This window comes from Puma concolor, chromosome E1, assembly GCF_028749965.1.
Source record: "Puma concolor isolate L17-30 chromosome E1, mPumCon1.1.hap2, whole genome shotgun sequence".
NCBI lineage: Eukaryota > Metazoa > Chordata > Mammalia > Carnivora > Felidae > Puma > Puma concolor.
This window is the reverse complement of record NC_141680.1, coordinates 42,564,327-42,578,254: the sequence shown is the minus strand read 5'-3', so window position 1 is coordinate 42,578,254 and position 13,928 is coordinate 42,564,327. Positions and strand designations below refer to the sequence as shown.

Below are 13,928 nucleotides of genomic sequence, written 5' to 3'. Positions count from 1 at the left end.
AATCCCTAGCCTCGTTTGTAGTTTGCACACCACGCATACAGCCTGAACTGAATCGTGGCACGTTGACGTGCAAACATCGTTGTACTGATCTTTGCAACAACCTCAAAGGGAGGCAGAGTCACATTCATCCCCTTGGAGTAGTCCAGAAAGGAGACCTGTCCACAGCTGTCTGGCCAGTAAGTGTACAGCTGACACCGGGACCCAAGTGGACAGCCCCACGGAGAGGTCTCGGGATAGCCTTCCTCAACTGCCGGCAACCCCAGCACACGCCACAGAGGGAGGACGTCTCCTTTGGCTGGGCTAGCCCATCACAGTTCTGTGGCACGGAGTGAGGCACACCGTCTCCATGCCAGTCCATTCCCCTGCTCTGTTGACCTGTGCGTTATATGAAGATGGGTTTAAGTTTATGGAGGAAGGGAAGAGTCATCCCGAGTCCCGTTTCTAGCCTGCCCTTGGAAACAAGGTTAGCCCAGAAGGCTGAGCTCATGCCCCCTTCCCTGGGGAGAACAGATCAAGGTCACCTTGACCTAACTGGCCCTGGGGGTGGAGGGAGGCAGTACAGAGATGTCTTTGTTTCCTCTGCTCCAAGTCCCTTCTTCAAGGAGAGTTCCCATCTTGTGGGAGCCAGAGGGGAGGCAGGGTGGGGGTGAAGAGCCTTCCCAAGAAAGCTGGAGGCATTCCAGGAAGTATCTCTGTGCCGGCAGAAGGAGAGCTGAAGCCTTGGGCTTAAACCTCCGGCTTCTCCCACCGCCCCCACCCCCACCCCCACCTTGTCTCTGCTGGGATTGTCTGCTTTCTCTCCAGCCCCGCCCCCAAAGCTCCTGGAAAGGGGGGAGGGCACAGGCCCACACTCAGCATATACAGCACCCCTAAGACCACTGTCCCTGCCTCTCCCGTCTCCATATCCTGGTACCTCCCTGTAGAAATGCTGTCCCCAGCTGTTCCCATTCTCACCCCTGGAGACACAGCAGGACCGAGGGTAAGTAATTCTGTGTGAATCTGGGGGAGAGGAAGGAGTTGCTGGGTCCTGGGTGAAGCCTGTCTGCCCTTCCTGCCTCTGTCCCTTGTCCTCTACCCCTCTTCAGGGAAGTCAGTTTACAGTGAAGTTACCAGAGAACACAAGGCCATCCTGCCTGAGGCACAGCGACTCTGCTCTGTTTCTGAGAATAGGGGCGGGAGGGGTTCAGGACTCACTGGGTGGGTGGGAGGGAGAGCCTGTCCAGCTGCCGGGGCCACCTGCCCAGGGAGAGCCACCTGTGGGACAAGGAGAAGAGGGGGTGCGACGTCTGTGCTTAGCACACATTTCCTCCCCAGTCGGGAGAACAGGATGGAGCCCAGCCTTTGCTGTTCCTTCTCACTACACAGAAGGGTCCTGGAGCCCTGGAGCCTGGGGGGTGGAGAGAGGAGAGGCGGGCACAGAGCTGGGTCCCCTAGCAGGGCTGCCAGCTGTCTTGAGCAGAGCCCTGGCTGGAATCTGGCTCCCATCCTGTTCCACGAAGACCACCAGGTCTCTCTTCTCACTCACCTCATTTCTCCTCCTTCCGGGCCAACAAGAAATCTCCTGTGCCTTAGCCAGCCCAGTAGCCGACCTCAAGCCCTCGGAGGGACGTTCGGGAGAGGACTCCTTCCCTGCTACCCCCACCACTTGGCCACTTTCCTTAGTTATGACTAGAGGGGCTTCCTTTCTCCCTGTCCCTGGTTCTCATTGTTCCCTGGTGTATTATGTCACAAACCCACCCACATCTTCACTGCCGACTCCCCTGCTCCCAGCCTCCAAAATTGGCTCCCAAATGATGTCCAGGCCAATGCTCCATCCCTGCCTCGCTGGCTACTGGTCTGCTCTTCTTTTGGTGCTGAAATCCACCCTACGCATGGGCCTTCCCTTTACTCCTGCTCCAGTCATGCAGTCCCCTAGTGCACTGGCCTCTCTCACTCCAAGCTATGCCCCCCCCCCGCCCCCGCCATTCCACCTACCTGGAATGCCATCCTCCCTTGGCCATCTGGTAACATCCTCCCCCCTTTTCATGGGGTCAGTGTGGTGTAGAGAAAAATGCAAAGGCTTTGGACCTGGTACAAAGCCTGCTCTGCTGTGTGACTTTGGGCAGGTTAGTCCGCCTCTCTGGGCCCAGCCGCCTCCTTTGTAAAAGAGGAACAGCAAGACCCATCTCGTAGGATTGCTGTGAAGGATTGTCAGTCACAGCGATGAGCACCTAAGAGGTGTTCAGGGACCCTGGCCAGTGGAGGTAATAGGCATTTTCTCCTCTGCTGTCCTGCAGCTCTCAATCCTGTACCTCAGGCCGCTTCTTGTGGCTCTTAACTAGTTGCTGAAAGGGCTGTGTTCCACTGCTTGGTTCCTAGTAGAGGCTTCACAGATATTTGTTGGCTTAGTGAAGTTCCCTCAAACAGGACAGGGCTTCTCCACGCTCCGACACCTCTGGGGTTCCCTTACACTAGTACAGACCCCTGTTTTCCTTTCACACATCCTGACTCACAGCACCCAGAAGGCTCTCTCCTCTCTCATCCTGGCCTCTGCCAGCTCTAGTCCCACTTGACCTGCTTTCCTGCCCATGGCAGCAGCAGCCGCCGCCTTATCCTTGTCTGGTGCTGGGCTGACTTTTGAGTTCTTTTCTTTTTCTTTTTTTTTTTTTTTAAGTTTATTTATTTTTGAGAGAGAGAGCGAGGCAGAAGATGAGCAGGGAGGGGCAGAGAGACACAGAATCCGAAGAAAGCCCCGGGCTCCGAGCTGTCAGCACAGAGCCCGATGTGGGGCTCAAACCCACGAACCATGAGATCGTGACCTGAGCCGAAGTCGGCCGCCTAACCGACTGAGCCACCCAGGCGCCCCTTGAGTTCTTAATCCTACCCAGAGAGCCAGCAAGATATTGCCTGGGGTGACACTCTCTTCTCTCCTCTGTGTCAGCCCTGCCATCTCCGGATAATGCAGCATTGCCCTGGAGCTCTGGGTGGAGAGGGAAGGCTGACCCTGTCCCAGAAGCCAGGTGGGAGCCCCTTCGGCTTTCCAGAGAGCCAGCTACCCCTTTAGTTCTGGCTGGAAGGGAGCCCAGGTAAGTGAGGTGCACAAGGGCAAGACAGAGAGTAAGTGAGAATCCCCAGGCGAGTCTAAGCACCTGCGCCTCCATTGCTCACATCCCATCTCCCCACCCTCACCTCACCCCCGTCCCAGGCCCTCCTGGCCCAGCAAGCTGGCTGGGGTTGGGCTGAAGGAAGGAAAGAGAAACACACATTTATCAAATGCCTTTTCTGCAAGCCAGCCATGACGCTTAGTTACTTTCACAAACATTGCCTCTCCACTTTCTTCACTAAAAGAAAGTTCATTTTCCTAATGTTTTAGTTATTTCTTTAAGTTTTATTTATTTAGGTAATCTCTACACCCAATATGGGGCTTGAACTCATGACCCCGAGATCAAGAGTTGCATGCTTTTCCAACTGAGCCAGCCAGGGGCCCCTTCCTAATATTTTAATAGGTAGTATAGCGCATGATATAAAACTCAGACGATTCAAAATGGTGAAGAATTAGTCTTTCTCCTTTCCTGTCCCCTAGATCCCCTCTGCAGGAACAACCACTATTACTCCAGTCTTGTATGCACCCCAGAAAGATTCTATGCATTTGCAAATGTCTATTATACTTTACTTTCCATGACTCACACAGGAGGGAAAATGAGGCCCTCAGAGAAGTGAAGTACTTTGACTAAGGTCACACAGCTGGTAAGTTGGCAGAGCTGGGATTTGGAAGCAGATCTAACTGAAAAACTCAGCTCCTTTCACCGCCCACGCTCTGGCAGAGGTAAGCCCTGGCATTGACAAAGCCTCTCCTGAACCACTGGCTGTGACAAATCTCCATTCTAAGGCCCTGGAGATCTGCCTTCCTGTCCGTTGAATGTCCAATGCCTGTATTGACTTAATAAGGAGGAGTCATGCCCCTATGAAAGAAAAGTTCCCACAAGGGTCCTTCCTTCTGTGTGGCTGGTGGTTCCCCAGGGACAGCCTGATTCCCAGGGTTCAGAGCATTCTGGAGAAGGAAACCACACGAGCATGGGTCTCTAACTAGAGGGGGTTGTGGCTGTGGTTTCAATGATGTTTCCAGAAAATGGCCTACGTTCTCCCTGGGGGCAGGCTGGGCTGAGGGAGGTGTGAAGTAGGGAGCTGTTTTCTTTGGTAGCCACATGCTTGTCCTCCAGAGCAAGGGAAGGAGGCTGAAGTCAGTCCCCGGTTGAGAGTAGGCTGGACATATGGACAAGGGCTACCCACCAGACTTCCAGGCTCTCCCCAAGCGTCGTTCTCTCCCGGGTCAGGACAGGGTTGGCTAAGAGATGACCAACTCTCTCTCCAGTGGATGTCACTACATCTCTGGGTATGTCTCTGAGAACTTTCTATATGGGCTCTCTGTAGGGCTTTCTGGATCCTAGCTTCCTGTTCAGTTTCTTTCTTTGTAGGACTCCTTCTGTGTTACGTCTCAGTCTGGTGTCTCCTCCACGTAGGGGACTATGTCCCTGAGGCCCAAGAGAAGAAGCTCTTACCTCATCCGGATTGGCAAGTAGGGAGAGGTAGGTGTTAGACCTTCCTTCCTCTCAGGTTGACAATGTTCTTGTTTTGCTGAGGTAGTCACTCAGAACGTTCTGTCCTTCGTGTCTGTGCACACAGCCAGCCAGATCTAGCTTTGTGCATAGTGGTCAGTCAGAGATGGGTTATGAGACGAAGGAATAAAGAGGTGTACCTGCCCCACCCTCCAGGGCACCCTGCGGCTATCTGTCAAGGCAGCTGGATCCAGTCCTAGACCTGACCAGTCCTAGGAAGAGAGGTGTAAATTTTAGCCTTTACTGAAAACGGTAATAGTAGTTAACAGCTGTATAGTGCTTTAAGGCATTTGAAGCCCTATACACAGATTACCTCACTTAATTCCTACAACAATGCTACAAGGTAAGTCCTATTACTATTACCACATTACAATGAGGAAATTGAGGCCAAAAACTTGCTTAAGATCACACAGCTCGAGGAGTTGACAGCAAGTCTGCTTTTAGATTCTTTGCTCTTAATTACTACACAGTCCTCCTGGTTTCCATTTCTATTCCTAGAGTGGAGAGTTTGTTCTTCAAATGTTTTTTGGGTGTCTGCTCTGCGCTGGGCAGGGGGTGGATTTAAAGGTACATGGGATATCGTGTGCTGGCAGGGGTAGAGAGACATATAAACAAGAGATTGTCCTTCAACACTAGACGTGCCATAATAGGGGCATGAACATCAGGGAAACAGGGGGAGAGAGGTTCTCACTGCCTGGACCAACTGTCACCGAAGGCAGGAGGTACATTCCAGGCAGAGGAACAGCACGCGTGCAGGTGCAAAAACTTTCGAGAGAAATGCAGTGTGCTCAAGTGTTGAAACATCTTGCACAGTGACTGCCAGAGAGGTGCCAGAATGCTCAGTGCTGGTGCTTCCATCCAGCTTCCTGCTCCAGCCTGTCCTCCTGCTCCAGCCTCCAAATGCCCTGCACCAACTCTGGGCAAAGCACTGTGCCAGGTGTTGGCCCAGAGTGTGGGATAGAAGCAGTTGCCTGGGTGGGGGAGAAGGACTTTGTGATCAGCTACAGACACAAAGATCTTTGTGGCTGGTGTTATTCTGGAGGGGAAGGGAAGGCTGCTGGGAAGAGCTGCCAAAGGAGGATTATGGGAGAACTTGGGGCCTTGCAGATATTGGTCATCTCTGGACATGAAGATTTGCAGACTGTAGGCAAGGGAAGCTCCGGGTGTATGTATGGAGTCCTTCTCCTTCTGCCCCTGCAGCTAGGTTTCTGGAGATCTGACATGCCTTGCTTTGGTGCTGGCCCTTGGCGGGTTGCCAGGGAAACGGTTGGCCAGCTCCAGAGATGTAGCCAGAGGAGAGTGGGTGACTCAGGCTGCCTTCTCAGATACCACACCCCCTCCCCATTACATGGAAAAGGCTCTCAGAGACCCCTTTCCCTGGATCTTAGAAAGGTGATGGTGCTTATTCTTCCTTCTCTTGATAACGCAGCCAGTCCCTCCCCGAAGCTCTAACTGGCGGGAGCGAGCAAAAGTCCCCAGGGAAGGAGATGGTGTCAGACGCCCCTTCCCCCCGCCGCCCCCCCCCTCCCCCATTCACTCTGGAACAGTGGACCGATCCAGTTGACTTGGGCGAGTGTAAACTCCCGCTGTGTCCATTCAGGCTTTCCGCCCGGATGGTAAGCGGCAGTTCTGGCTGAAACGCCCTCCAGGGAGCAAACCCGGGATAATTATTGATGGGGCAGCGGTGGACTTCTGACCTGGGCCTGGGAGGGATAGGACCCGGAACGTGGGCCTCAGCCCGGGGGAAGGGCGGGTGGCGGGCCGCGGACGGGGGTGCCAATCAACGCGACCACAACAGTCTGGCCCGAGCCCTGCTCGTGGTGGTCGAGTCGACCCAAACAAAGCAGCATGTGCTCGTGGCCCCGGGGGACCCGGCTCGGGAGCCGAGAGGGGACGCCACCCGTCTGAGCGACAAGGGGCTGCGCGTGGCGCCAGCGCCTCCCCCCCACCCACCAACCCCTCCGCTCCCAGCCCGGCGCGCCGAGGGGTTCCGGGTCCTTCCAGGGCGGCCGCGGACCCGGTGCGAGGGACCACGGGGCTCGCGATCGCGCGCCGGGCGGAACCAGGAAGCGGCGCGCGCCGGCGCGGGGCGCGCTCGGGCCTCGGTGCGCGAGCGGCGCGCGCGCCCCCGCGGGTCCCGGCGTGAGGAGACTCGGCGGCTGGAGCCGTCACCCCGGGCGGGGACCCTGCGCAGGCGACTACGCGCGGCGGCCCGGCCGAGGGAGGGAGCGAGCGGGCGGGCGGCGGCGGCGGCTGGCGCCCGAGGGGCCGAGCGAGGTAGGAGCTGCGGGGCGACTCCCGGGCTCGGGGCCGGAGAGCGAGGCCGGGGAGCCCGCCCGGGCGGGGCCCCGCGCCCCGGCCGCCCAGACGCCCGGCAGGGCCGCGCCGCCGCCATCGCTCCGCGGGCCGGGAGGCGGCCTCGGTGACTGCGCGCCGGGGGCGGGGGGCTCAGGGGGCGAGGGCGCTGGGGGCGCGCGAGGGGCGTCGTGCCGCGGCGGTGGCGGGCCGAGGGTGTGGAGTGTGGGGACCGTGCGGGCGCGTGTGTCGGGGTGGGCGTGTGAAGGGCCCCGGCGCAGACCCCCGCCAGCGGAGGGGGCTGCTGTGGGCCACCTCACACCTCCGGGTTGCAGTGCCAAGTAGCCGCTGGCGTCCCCTTGCTTTTTCTCCTTTTTCGAAAGAAGAATCTGCGACTCCCGGGGGTGGGATGAGCTCGGGGGGTGCCCGGTGGGGTGGGAGGTGTTCGCCTAGCCTCGAGGAACAGTGCCTTATAAGGAGTCAAGACAACAAATACGAGTGTTTACATACGGCTCTGGGGTGCGGGATCCCACATCAGGACCCGCCAAGGCCCGGGCTGGTGCGTGTGGCGGTGGGATGTGGCGTGCCCTTTTTTTTTTTTTTTTTTTTTTTTTTTTGCTAGCCAGGGCTAAAGAGTAAAAAAGTGCGCCTGGTGTCGGGGTAGATATGGAGAGTCGGAAGGGGAGTCGTGGTGTCACAAAAGCTGGTCTGAGGCTGAAGGAATCTGGCAAGATGGTCACGCTGATCAAAGAGGAAAGAACTTGTGTGGAGCAAGAGGCGTTTGCAAACACTTGTAGCCAGCAGTGATGGAAAAGGCGAGGAAGAAAAACAAGTGTCAGCTTTTAGGAAGATGAGATTAGTGAAAACCACAAGAATGTTAAAGGCAAAAAGAGATAGCGATCCTCTCTTTCCCGGAGAACCATGCCCAGTTCTTTTTCTTCTTGTCCCCCATGCTCCTGTCAGACCTTTATATCAAACAGATAGTACTGAAAGTGGGTCATGGAATGTTAAGAGTTGGAAAGGACCCTGGCAATGATGGCGCTCTCTTTTATTGTACAAATGAGGAAACTGAGGCCCCTGGTAGATGGAGAAGGTGATCTGCTCGGTTCACGCAGCCGTTCAGTCGTCCTGGGACTGAAATGTCGGTCTGAGGACTCTTAGATCAGTGCTCTGCCCCAAACCCTGTGGAGTAGTGGATTTTTGCCTAAATACAGTTCCATTAATTGTCTCTGGAATGTCCTTGGGAAATGCCCCTTGAAAGGGCCGTGTGTCACCAAATTATTAAACTGAGCTTTATGTCATTTTCTCAGTCTTCAAATGATGTTTCTCATCCACTGATATCTTAGGTTTCCAAAGTGGTTGGATAGCTGCCTGGGCCATAATAAGCTTTCAGCTGTTGTGTATATTACCTCAAATAATTCTGTTATTGTTTGATGAAGATAATATAATTTTGCCTCTTTCTTCAACATTCTTCTGTTATGGTTCATTTGTTTATATTGTATTGTTTATATTTAATGGCTGTTAGAAAACAATGTATTTTATTTTGTGTACCTTTCACATTTTTCTAGTTTTATGTCGTAACACCGTGAACATTGGATCAGTTCTGATCATTTCACATGGTGGAATCCTATTGACTGACTTTATATCAAGGCTTTGGGTTTTTTATTTGTTTTGGTACCAATTTCCGTCTCATGGAAGATTACAGTTGTTAGAATTGATAGTATAAATGGGAGAAGGGGCTGCCAATTTTAAGAAAAATTTACCATGAGACAATTTGTGATGTCTGTCACGTTCAATTAAAACACCACCACACCTTTGGTCAGGTAAGCGTTATCTAGTAGATTGCTTGTGTTCCGTAGCCTTTGGAAGATGAAAATTTCAAGCACCTGGTTGAGATACAGGGAAGGAATGGAGAGATCTTTTTTCAAAAAAGCAAAACCTCAGAAGCAAAAAAAAAAAAAAAAAAAAAAAAAAAAAAGTTGATTTCTATCACTAGCAGTTTGGTTATTGCATAACTTGGAGCTGAACTACATAAAATCTTTGCTGTATATCCAACTCAATAAATTATCCCACCTTCTCCCTAGTCCTGGCCTTTTCAGCATTCATGTTTTTGCCAACAGGATATTAATATGGATTGTATTAAGAAATTTAAGGTGGATGTATTTCTTCAATGGGTACTCCGTGATATATGTGATAGAAGGTGGGGGGGGGGGGAAGTGCTATCATTGTTTGAAGTGTTACAACATAAATATTTTGGTCAGCACTTCCTATTGTGCCCCAACTTCTCATTTCATCTTCATTTGCTTGCTCTCAATTGATTTTTTAAAATGTTCTTTACATATACAAAAACCACATCAAGACTAGCAAAGGGTGTCATTATTGCTCTTTTGGTACTTATGGCAAGTTTTTCAAGTTATGTTAGTGTTGGTTTTCAAGTTATTTGTGATTTGTGTTAGGTTTATATTTATGAACGTGCGTGTGGTGGTTCATTTGGTTTGTTTTTATGTAGGTAGGTGATAGAAGCAGTCTTGTAAAAGGAATATGTTATAAATAGGTAAATAGCACATGCAAGATTAGATTGCAGGTTGAAGGTAGAATCAAAGGAATCTTACTACTGCCCTGTAAACATGTATGTATCTCATAAAAGTATTCACAGGTCTCTGGATGTGCTACCTGCCAAGTGAGACATTTTTTCCCCTTCTATTAGAGTGTAGTAGATTACCGCATTATTCCTACAAAAAAAGGAAGCAAAAAACTTCCAGTTTTTATTAACTTGTTTTGAGTATTTGAAACTCATTCTTTTAACAAGTTAATTTGACAGTTCCAGGTTACTGAGTTCATAATAAAGTGGCAGAATACTTTGACTCCGGAACTTAATAAAAATTATCTTGAAAAGTTAGCTCTCGGGGCACCTGGGTGGCGCAGTTGGTTAAGCGTCCGACTTCAGCCAGGTCACGATCTCGCGGTCCGTGAGTTCGAGCCCCGCGTCGGGCTCTGGGCTGATGGCTCGGAGCCTGGAGCCTGTTTCCGATTCTGTGTCTCCCTCTCTCTCTGCCCCTCCCCCGTTCATGCTTTGTCTCTCTCTGTCCCAAAAATAAATAAAAAACGTTGAAAAAAAATAAAAAAAAAAAAAAAAGAAAAGTTAGCTCTCAAGTGTCACTGTCCCCAATTTTGTGTAGTGGTTAAAGGAAAAAAAAATTCTTTAAGTCTTGGCTTTGTTAATAGAAATGTTCTAAAATCAGAAGTATTTTTTCCCCTGCAATGTTGGAAACACAACAGTTTTATGCTTATTTCTGGGAATAAGAAAGTCAAATTTAACAATCTAGTTTCCATTGATCAGACAGTTTTCTGTACGTTTAAGTCATGAGTATCACAGTGGTAAAAACTTTTTAAAAAAATTATATTCATTTTTAATAATTCTGTCTTTATTTTAAGTAGAATATTGACATCGGATGTTTTCTTCTTATGATGATCCTGTTACTGAAACACTTAAGCCAGTTTGGAGAAGACTTTATGTATGTAAATCTATGCTATTTTTACTGATCAAAGAGAGGAGTACTTTACAGGAGTTAGATTTTTAGGTGGTTAAATACCCTCACTTTTGGTGTTTTCAGGGTTTTAGATGACGTTTATTACTTTTGTTAGTTTTGGTCACACCCATGACTTCCTTGGAAGGTATCTTTGAGGTTTGGTTTCCTTTTTTTTTTTTTTTTTTAATGGTAATATTGGGGTGGGGGTGCTTCCTGTTTGTATTTTCAAAATTAGGTCCACATATTGACTTTCTTGTAGTGTCACATTTTTATTTTAAACATATAAAGCATCAGATGCTATGTGGTTATCTTTGTCCATTGTACTGCTTTATGACTCCCTTACCGAACTCAGACTAAATACCCAGTTGGGAAGGCAGGACATTCCTGAATCTTTTCCCAACTGAAGGGCTCTTACTACAACAAAGGTGCAACGAACAGAAAAATGGGGCTGTAGCTATCCGTTTCCTTCCAGGTACCTACATAATGTATAGTACTAAGAGTTGAAATGTGTTCTGTGGAGTCTTAAAGGTCAGAGTTTTAAAGAGGGGTTGCCTTGGGCTTATGTAATATAGAACCCGCCTATTAACTAGTGACTATAGCAGTTTTTCTGACCAACTTAAGTCGTACAGAATGTCATGGAGAATTTAAATAAGAATTAGGACAAATTTAGGGTATGGTAGTAGAACTTAGGAGAAATCACCCTCAGCCATAAAACTCTTCCTTGACCCTCCCAGATAATTTTTACACAGTATGTCACCTTTAATATAAATGTTGGAATACAAGTTATGTGGAGCCTTGAGAAGTACATCCTTGAAAGAAGTACATATAGTATTGTTCCAGTGATTAAAGCAAGTGGCCTTTTCCTGACCCTCAACTAACTTTATTCTAAGAAGTATAAATGACTAAATAGACTCCCAATTAAATTGGGATTCAAACATGTTTGCAGTTTAGGGACAGTTTATCTCTCCTAAATTTTATTTTGGATCACATTACTGAAGGCAGTACTGCATTAGCATGTTGCACAGTTATGCATAGTGCACTTTGTAGTCGAGTTTAATACAGAGTGTCTTGACCTCCCACTCCTCCCCCCCCCCCCATATTCAGTAAAGGAGAGTAATAATTTGTCACACACTGGATATTTTCTTCCCTGGATTTATTTGTAACAATTACATCTATTTCCCATGTATTATAATACTTTTAAGATGAAAAATACATATATTGATTCATAACATTTATCTTTTGGAAGCTAGCTTGCAAGATCTATTCCGACACTCACCCTCCATTTATTCTTCCATTGCTTTTGGCACTCTAACTCTTTTTTTAAAAAAATGTTTTACAGATTTCTGTTATGAAGAGAAGTATCTCCACATTCTATGCACTGCTAGTTTTTTGAGGTGCTTGTGCTGACTCATTTTTTAAATTCTACTAAGATATAGAGTATGGTTTGAGAGCAGTAATGAGATTCTCAGAAAATATGAAAACTTTCCTTTCTGACTAGTTAGAGAAAGGTTGGGGAAGACAAGGGGAAATACATCAATGAGCCAATCAATTATTGTTATTTGTTGGGATTAATTTGATGACTAATATTTTCTTTTTTTTTTCTTCTTTTTATGTTTTATTTATTTTTGAGAGAGAGAGAGGCAGAGAGAGAGAGAAGCAGAGAGAGAGAGAGGTAGAGAGAGAGAGAGAGAGAGGCAGAGAGAGAGGGAGACACAAATTCCAAAGCAGACTCTAAGCTCTGAGCTCTCAGCACAGAGCCCCCCACACAGGGCTCGAACTCATGAACCATGAGATCATGACCTGAGCCAAAGTCGGATGTTTAACCAACTGAGCCACCCAGGCGCTCCGATGACTAATATTTTCAATGCCCATCAGGCTAGTAAAGTGAATTTGGCTTTACCCTGCAATGGTGTAGGACAAACCCAAGTATTTTCTAATACTGCTTGTTTTCCCCTTGTAGGGGATTTTTTTCTGCGTATGGGAGATCAAGCCAGAGTTACTAATAACAGCCACATCCATGGTTTGTATTAAAAACAACAATTTACCACTGTGGGCTATAGCTCTACCTACCATGGGCGCATCTGGGAAGATGTACTAGTTATCTATATAATAATTGTGCCCTCTTTCAAAAAGTGATCAGAGGGGCGCCTGGGTGGCGCAGTCGGTTAAGCGTCCGACTTCAGCCAGGTCACGATCTCGCGGTCCGTGAGTTCGAGCCCCGCGTCGGGCTCTGGGCTGATGGCTCAGAGCCTGGAGCCTGTTTCCGATTCTGTGTCTCCCTCTCTCTCTGCCCCTCCCCCGTTCATGCTCTGTCTCTCTCTGTCCCAAAAATAAATAAAAACGTTGGGAAAAAAAAAAGTGATCAGAAAATTAGTTAAAAAGTACTTCAAATTAGGTCTAAAACTTAAAAGTAGAAAGATAATAAAAATGATACCTAACATTGTCCATTTACAGTGTGCCAAGCAGAGACTATTATAAGCTCTTGCCATGTTTTAACTCATGATCTTCAGAGGGTGGGTATTATTTTCAGATGAAAGATGAAGAAGTGGCAACAGAGAAGTTGAGTAACTTGTCCAAGGTCACATTGCTAGTAATAATGGCAGAGCTGGATCCAGACCCAGACCAAGCTGATTCCAGAGACTGTGTTCCTGACCACTGCACTGCAAAAGGACATTTGGTTTCTTTGAGACTTCTGTTTCTTTATTTGTGTTCCCAAATGGACTCTTGTTTGTTTTTAATAGAAAAAAAATTATATGTATTTAGAAATTTTTAAAGTTTATGAAGGTAATTGTAAGTATTTTTCCAACTAATGTATATAATCCTAGTGGAAATTATGTAAAAACAGAGAAGGTCTTAATTCTAACTATAAATTTCCTTTGTTGTTCTTCCACTAACATTACCATATACATCATGGGAGAAGAGCTATAAGCTATCTCTTTGGCCTCTCATTACAAACAAAAGGATCATTTATGCCAGTTTAGTATGTAACATGTGTTTGTTGACTGAAAATGCAAGTATCCAGCTCATTTTATTTACAACTTTATTTTGAAGGGGTTTGCAGCCCTCTTCCTGTTTTATTGAAGCTTTTTAGAGTTACTAATTGTGATTTCTGAGATAGAAGGACTAAAGAGTTTTAATTTGAGAAGTTAATTTTTAAGGCAACCAAAGCAATTATTCTGTGTTTTAGAGCTATGCAAAGGCCATTGGAAACTAGTCTCAGAAATGTATTCCATTTTATATGTGATGGTCTCAGCATTTTTCCTTGGAGGTAGATTGTAAAGTTAAATTTTGGGGCCAAAATTTATTACCCTAAAGTGTGCTGATTTGAATTTGAGAGGTCAAGTCATGGAGGAGAAAAACTTCAATTCCCTGAGCAGAGAGTATAAACTTGTTCAAATAAACAGAGGATGTTGTCTTCCAGGATTGTCAAACTGTCACCTTTGACCAGGGTTGAATTTTCTTTGAATGTTGACAGAAGTTACAATGTCAGTGGAAAAAGCTTAATGTG

General features: G+C 48.0%; 1 protein-coding gene and 1 long non-coding RNA gene across 2 annotated transcripts in view; both read left to right on the top strand.

The window, feature by feature from the left end:
• Positions 1-623: 623 nt before the first annotated feature.
• On the top strand, positions 624-3,884 carry LOC147574367 (uncharacterized). Its single transcript, XR_015244172.1, has 3 exons — positions 624-979; positions 2,921-3,065; positions 3,563-3,884. It is a non-coding gene; the product is annotated as an uncharacterized LOC147574367 (long non-coding RNA).
• A 2,827-nt stretch (positions 3,885-6,711) lies between these two features.
• STAT5B (signal transducer and activator of transcription 5B) overlaps positions 6,712-13,928 on the top strand; it is a 67,067-nt gene continuing 59,850 nt past the window's right edge. Inside the window, exon 1 of the mRNA XM_086687341.1 lies at positions 6,712-6,872. The gene's annotated coding sequence lies outside the window, so the exon portion shown is untranslated. The remainder of the gene's footprint in view (positions 6,873-13,928) is intronic.